Here is a 6,964-nt window from a genome sequence, read left to right as displayed (position 1 = left end):
CAGACCTGCATAATTGGTGTTTTTGATCCAAAATCCTCAAATACAAATGACTCAAAGCATATTATGTCTATAATGAACATTTGAAACTTCTAAAACATTGTATGGCAAGTATTTGCAAGTTTTGCAAGCATAGCATAAAAGGGGTACTAAACTTCTTATACAAAAACACTAGAAATTCATAGTTATCTTACACAAGTAAATCACAATCCCAAGGGGTGGAAAACTATCTAAGGAACTCACCTAAACCAAGCCGCACAAAAATTCTTAAGCCTCCAAGCATCACCTCCACTTCATACTTCAAAACCCTAGCTTTTAATCCACATGCTTTCTTCTTATTTCCTTGTAATCCAAGACAACATGATCCTTGCCTAATCATGAAATAACCTTACTTGAATTAATCAATGAAACCATAACATAAACAAAACCTAACTCATGAAATTCTTTCCTTAAAAAGGGAGTGATAAAACCATCTCTTACCAAAGTTCATGTTGTTTCCTTGATCTTGCCTAGACCATGACATGTACAAACTCAAGCTTCCAACACAACCTTCTCTCAAATCCAACATCAAACCCTAGCTTCATGGAGGAAAGGAAAAGTTGAGAATCAAACAAAATCAAAGCTTCCTTAAGCTTATGAGACTATAAAGAATCATAGCCTAAAACTTACCAAGAAAAGATGAAGATTTGGGAAGGATTGGTGGAGGAGAAGAGAAAGACAACTTAACCCAAGCTTCATATGATTATGGTGAGTTGGAAGATCATATGATAAAGCCTTATCATAGATGGAAGAAATTGGAAAGGATAGAGGAAAAGAAAGAGAGGAGGAGGCGTGGAAGAAGAGAGATGGGAGAGCAATTTTCCCCAATTCAAACCCTAGAAAGAGAAAGGAAAAGAATTATGAAGATTTTTGGCCCCAAAAACACTTAAATACTCCCTTGACGTGAAATTACCAAAATACCCTTTGTCTTAAACGTGTTAAATACGACTCTGATACTTTTCCCGTAAAAGCTGACATGTCATGAAATATTTTCCATTAACTTATTTTCCTTAAACTTTATTCCTCTGGCACGATCGACTGGTAAAATACCGATACTGACAGGCGGGATGTTACATTCTACCCCCCTTAAAAAATTTCGTCCTCGAAATTTAGAGATCGCTTAACATATAACGAATTCGAACATAACATCTTAAAATAATCCGTACATCATCAGAATCATTCTTCTCATAGTCTTAACTTAACTTAAAACATCATGGTCATAACTTTTCTTTACAGCATATTGAACTACATCTCGAATCCATATCTTACCCACTTAGCATAAAACATTTACATAAATAACTTATCGTATAGCCATTTAGCTCATACATACTCTTTCGTTTGTATCTTGAGACACATATCTCTTACTTACATTACTTACTAGACAATTCTACAAATCTTCTTTCATAGCCTTAGGAAAATCTTCCGATCTTATTATGATTTTATGCACTTGGAACCATCGGTAACTCATATGACTTGGCATGAATAAGCGACTTCAAATTCTACCACTACACTTTACATTCAAAAGCCGGTTTCTTAGTTCCCATGCTTTTAATTTCCGACTAAAACCATTTGCACTTGAATATCCTTAACATATACTTGTACGTCTCAGATGTCCTTTTGAACATCGTTATCCATGTCGTCAAACTTTATTTTCCATTGTGCAATACATACCTTCAAATGCCACATATTGTTAGATAATAACGATACTTGTTCTATCTCTTTATTTTAAGAAACCTCATAAAGATTGGTATACAGATCCTTGGAATGAATATATGTATATCCTTTTTAAAGAAAACATTTTTAAACCACGCTGATAACGGTACTGCCGAACCACAGGACAAGTTTCTTTATTTTGAAAAGGATTTGAATCTCGTCCAAACCCGTCACTGACGAGTTGATCCGGAAGTCCGCACGTCTTAAGTGAACTTACTCACTTACGACGTGTGCCATCGGTTTCAAAAATGAAAATATCATATTGTTTAAAATAATTCATTTCCAAGTCCCTCAATACACGTCGTAACTTTTAAAAGTTATAAAATCTTGGTTTAACATTGTCCTAGCAGGTATCGTTATCATTTAACCTTTATGGCATCGGAGAGTATGAATCTCATCTTGCTTAGCTCATAAATCATTTCTCTTTTCTTGATAAAACCCTTAACAACTTAACCGATTTACTTCCGTTGCGTTACTCTGATTCCCACCGGTTGTCTTTAACCAATACTCAAAGTCATAGAGATGAGTGAGACTTCACGTTCTTTTCTTACGCTTTATCATCTTCTTGGACTCCTCTAAATACCATTCATGTGACATCCAATGTCGCAACTTGCTTTCCATAAGGCCTTGTTAAATATAATCTCATGATAGACTCACCGTATCCTCATAACACTTCCTTATGGTTGAACTTTACATACTTAATAGTGGATTTACTTCTGCCACATCAATACCATATTAAATTTATTCCTGAGCAAAATCTCAAATTCCCATAGCATGCTTATATTGCACATCGTGCATACCCTTCATGAACCTCCTACTTGCCTCTTCGTCTCTCTCATGCTATGCTTTGCTTAATCTTACTAATGCTAGCTCGTTAATTTTCTTCTTGGAGAAACTTTATAAAATTTGCACACAGATCATTGGTGTTGATGTTTCTTTCTTATATATAAAATATTGAATTTTGAATCTCGTTCGTTACCATAAAATTCACGAAACGAGTTGATAACACAAAAATGACATCAAATCTTGTTCCGAGTGTTCAAATTATTTTTCATGTGTTGTAACCGACCGATACCTACAAAACTTCCATTTTAAAAAAATTTATGAACACCAATTCCAATCATCCATATGCATATATCTTTTCTAAAATCTTATAAATTTCACAAATATTGAAATTTGTCATGATAACGAGCCTTAGTAAATTAATTAAGCAAATCATAGATTCGAGGGGGTAATTAATACTCCCCAAAACCTAAGAATCATGTGATCAAACATAACTCTTAACCACTTTAACTTCTTACTTCATGTCTTCACTTCCGTGACGTCCGTTCTAAACACCGGAACCTCTAAACTTTTGATCTGAACTCTTTCTCGACCCTTGACATATTAACTCCCAAAGTTACCTTAACCGTATCAATTCCGTTGATAGTTGCTCATGCTTCCTTCTTTTGAAAATCTTAGGGTGCGATATGCATTCGTCACTTGTTGTCATAAAGGTTTTCATTACTTAAAATATTATTACGAAAATAACTCTTCAATAGTTACTACAAACCCTTGAGACGAACTGACCGTTTTCTGAAAAACAGAAACCTCGCCTCAGTTTCGCTATTGGTGAGCTTCTTCAGTTCAACTTTCTTTTCCAAAAATTACCTTGCATAGAATCCTTATTTCTCAAGTACCCTAATGCATATCATTCATTCCCATCATCGTAAAATGTTCTTTAATATGTGCACAACAACCATCAACCTATATCGATACAATTCTCGGCACATCGGAAATTTAACGCCTTAGCTCTGACAATCATAAACTTTCGCTTAAATCCTTATCTTCCCCTACAATAAATCTGTTCCACAACAGCTCTTACTAAAACTTCAGATCACACTTAGTCTTTTCCAAACTCTTACTTACGGGTATACGAGTACCTTCCACATCTCACCCAACATTATCAGAACGTTCCTTCTTATTCTTACCTTACATTCCCGGAGGATCCATACTTCTACTACTCGGTTTACCGGCCACCTTTTGGCACCATCAAATCTTACTAATACTCATTCCGAGTTCTTACTTCTGATTCCACACTTTCAGTGCAACTTCGTCTCATACTTCATTCCTCCTAGGACCTATTCAGCTCTCAGGTATCCGTTCTAATCGTTGAATGCTAATTTGAGTTGATCAGGCTCAACTAACAACAACAACCAGAACATTCACCCAGAACCCAATGGTCCCGCTACTTTAGTTGTAACTTAATGACCCAAGGCACGGTCTGAATCGACCTGCTCTGATACCAAATGTAACACCCATACTAGACGTATCTAGAAAGTCTAGCAAGTGCGTTAATTTAGTATTGGATACATTAAAAATTACAACAATAAAACTTCGAATGAATATAAAAGACAACAAGGGCGTTCGTACGATGATAATACAACTTAACTTTTCTAAAGCATAATAAAAGCATCCTTTAAAATCCACACCATCCTGCTGCAAGTACGAACGAACACTTGTCATATCATCCATTCGGCTACTAGCTTGCTAATCCACCTGATATCTGAAACAAATAAGGATTGGGATGAGACATAATGTCTCAGTGAGTTCCACCTAATCCTAGGCTATAGGCAACCTCAAGGGAAACCTACGGTCACCACGTGTCTACTTTACAACCTGACGGTTGATTATACGTGTGTGGGGACTTGCTTTCTTAGACGGCGGTGCTTGCTAGGGCCGTCTTAATATTCTTAACTTGTTATAGGCTTCTCTTCCTATACGTGTCATGGCGGTCGAGGGGAATCTAAAACCGCAATGCCAAGATACGCTCTATGCATCAAGGCTCTCATAACTTCTATCATGACACGATTCTAAACCGGACGATTAGGGGTAACCTAAGATCGTCGTCGGCATATCTTTCTTTAATTGCTTCTACTTGCTTATTATGTTGTATCTATAACATATCCTCTCTTATCACCTAAGTGATTTGTGCTATTTACTACTTCTTGACGAACTACGCCAAGTCTCTACTTGTTCTTGACGATCTACGTCAAGGCTCTACGACATAACATAAACATGTATAATAGAAATGCATAGTTAACTTCTTTGATTATGTTAGCGTGTAACAAACAGTTATCTTGAATTCATTTTATGGATTAGTCTCGAGTGGAGTAACCCCGGAAGTTAATCCCTTACTACCGGTGAAGTGCTTAGCAAGAGCGCACCGGACTCCCTTAGTGAACGTGCGGGTCCCTTACGGCTTACCCCATTCCCCTTGGAGAACCTTTTGTACCCAACCTTGGAAGGTATACAAAAGACACGACACCTTAACTTAGTGAAATGCGGCTCCCTTGCGGCTTAACCATTCCCCTTGGGGAACCCCTTGAATCCAATTTGGATAACAAGAGACATGACACTCTTTATTTCTTTCTTGTAATTCTTAGTCTTATGCATGAAGAATAAACTTAAACATGCTCTCTCTCTTACCTCGGATCCTAATTGATCCATCTAGAGGTAATTTTAATGCTTGCTTATCTTTCTTTGTGAATAGTTATTTAACTTTTCACACTTAGCATAAATACATTCTATGCATAACTATCTAGTTCTCGACAAGCTATGTCGAGGCTCTATATTCTTTCCCTTTCCTAAGGTTTAGCTTGCTACCCGATTCATAATTCTCTCTTTTGCCATACTTTGTTAACTTGCCAAATACTTGTTTATTTCTTAAGAAAACATTTAAATACTTATGCCTTGATGTCATGACTTGAGGGGTTTAACATAGTATAAAACTGCTCGAGAAAACTGGACCGAAGTGCGTTAAAAAGGGGCTGAAACGAGCAAACCGGGTGCTTGGACCCTTAGCTCGCCATTGCGAGCTCCATCACTCGCCGTTGCGAGTTCGCCTTCTCGCCGTGGCGAGTATGGTGGCGAGCAGCACTCCAGGGAGAGTGTTTTGCTTGCCATGGCGAGCAGTTTACTCGCCGTGGCGAGTTAAGACAGTCCAGACCTGCATAATTGGTGTTTTTGATCCAAAATCCTCAAATACAAATGACTCAAAGCATATTATGTCTATAATGAACATTTGAAACTTCTAAAACATTGTATGGCAAGTATTTGCAAGTTTTGCAAGCATAGCATAAAAGGGGTACTAAACTTCTTATACAAAAACACTAGAAATTCATAGTTATCTTACACAAGTAAATCACAATCCCAAGGGGTGGAAAACTATCTAAGGAACTCACCTAAACCAAGCCGCACAAAAATTCTTAAGCCTCCAAGCATCACCTCCACTTCATACTTCAAAACCCTAGCTTTTAATCCACATGCTTTCTTCTTATTTCCTTGTAATCCAAGACAACATGATCCTTGCCTAATCATGAAATAACCTTACTTGAATTAATCAATGAAACCATAACATAAACAAAACCTAACTCATGAAATTCTTTCCTTAAAAAGGGAGTGATAAAACCATCTCTTACCAAAGTTCATGTTGTTTCCTTGATCTTGCCTAGACCATGACATGTACAAACTCAAGCTTCCAACACAACCTTCTCTCAAATCCAACATCAAACCCTAGCTTCATGGAGGAAAGGAAAAGTTGAGAATCAAACAAAATCAAAGCTTCCTTAAGCTTATGAGACTATAAAGAATCATAGCCTAAAACTTACCAAGAAAAGATGAAGATTTGGGAAGGATTGGTGGAGGAGAAGAGAAAGACAACTTAACCCAAGCTTCATATGATTATGGTGAGTTGGAAGATCATATGATAAAGCCTTATCATAGATGGAAGAAATTGGAAAGGATAGAGGAAAAGAAAGAGAGGAGGAGGCGTGGAAGAAGAGAGATGGGAGAGCAATTTTCCCCAATTCAAACCCTAGAAAGAGAAAGGAAAAGAATTATGAAGATTTTTGGCCCCAAAAACACTTAAATACTCCCTTGACGTGAAATTACCAAAATACCCTTTGTCTTAAACGTGTTAAATATGACTCTGATACTTTTCCCGTAAAAGCTGACATGTCATGAAATATTTTCCATTAACTTATTTTCCTTAAACTTTATTCCTCTGGCACGATCGACTGGTAAAATACCGATACTGACAGGCGGGATGTTACAGTGACTTTTTTCTAGCTTGCTAGTTCTTGACTATTTACTTCTATATTCTTTCTAGTTCTTGACAGTCTATACCAAGGCTCTATGACATAACACATAAATATATGATGAATATGCATTGTCA

At 36.9% G+C, this 6,964-nt stretch overlaps 2 long non-coding RNA genes across 2 annotated transcripts; both read right to left on the bottom strand.

The window, feature by feature from the left end:
- Positions 1–240: 240 nt before the first annotated feature.
- Positions 241–4,657, bottom strand: LOC146905924 (uncharacterized). Its single transcript, XR_015019816.1, has 3 exons — positions 667–4,657; positions 478–575; positions 241–368 (listed from the first exon to the last, which is right to left on the bottom strand). It is a non-coding gene; the product is annotated as an uncharacterized LOC146905924 (long non-coding RNA).
- A 1,315-nt stretch (positions 4,658–5,972) lies between these two features.
- LOC146905923 (uncharacterized) lies at positions 5,973–6,588 on the bottom strand. Its single transcript, XR_015019815.1, has 3 exons — positions 6,399–6,588; positions 6,210–6,307; positions 5,973–6,100 (listed from the first exon to the last, which is right to left on the bottom strand). It is a non-coding gene; the product is annotated as an uncharacterized LOC146905923 (long non-coding RNA).
- Positions 6,589–6,964: the final 376 nt, after the last annotated feature.

Source organism: Medicago sativa, chromosome 7 (assembly GCF_051527215.1).
Source record: "Medicago sativa cultivar Bolivia chromosome 7, Bolivia_mono, whole genome shotgun sequence".
NCBI classification, from domain to species: domain Eukaryota; kingdom Viridiplantae; phylum Streptophyta; class Magnoliopsida; order Fabales; family Fabaceae; genus Medicago; species Medicago sativa.
The sequence above is the reverse complement of the archived record's forward strand: the minus strand, read 5'-3'. Positions and strand labels throughout refer to the sequence as shown.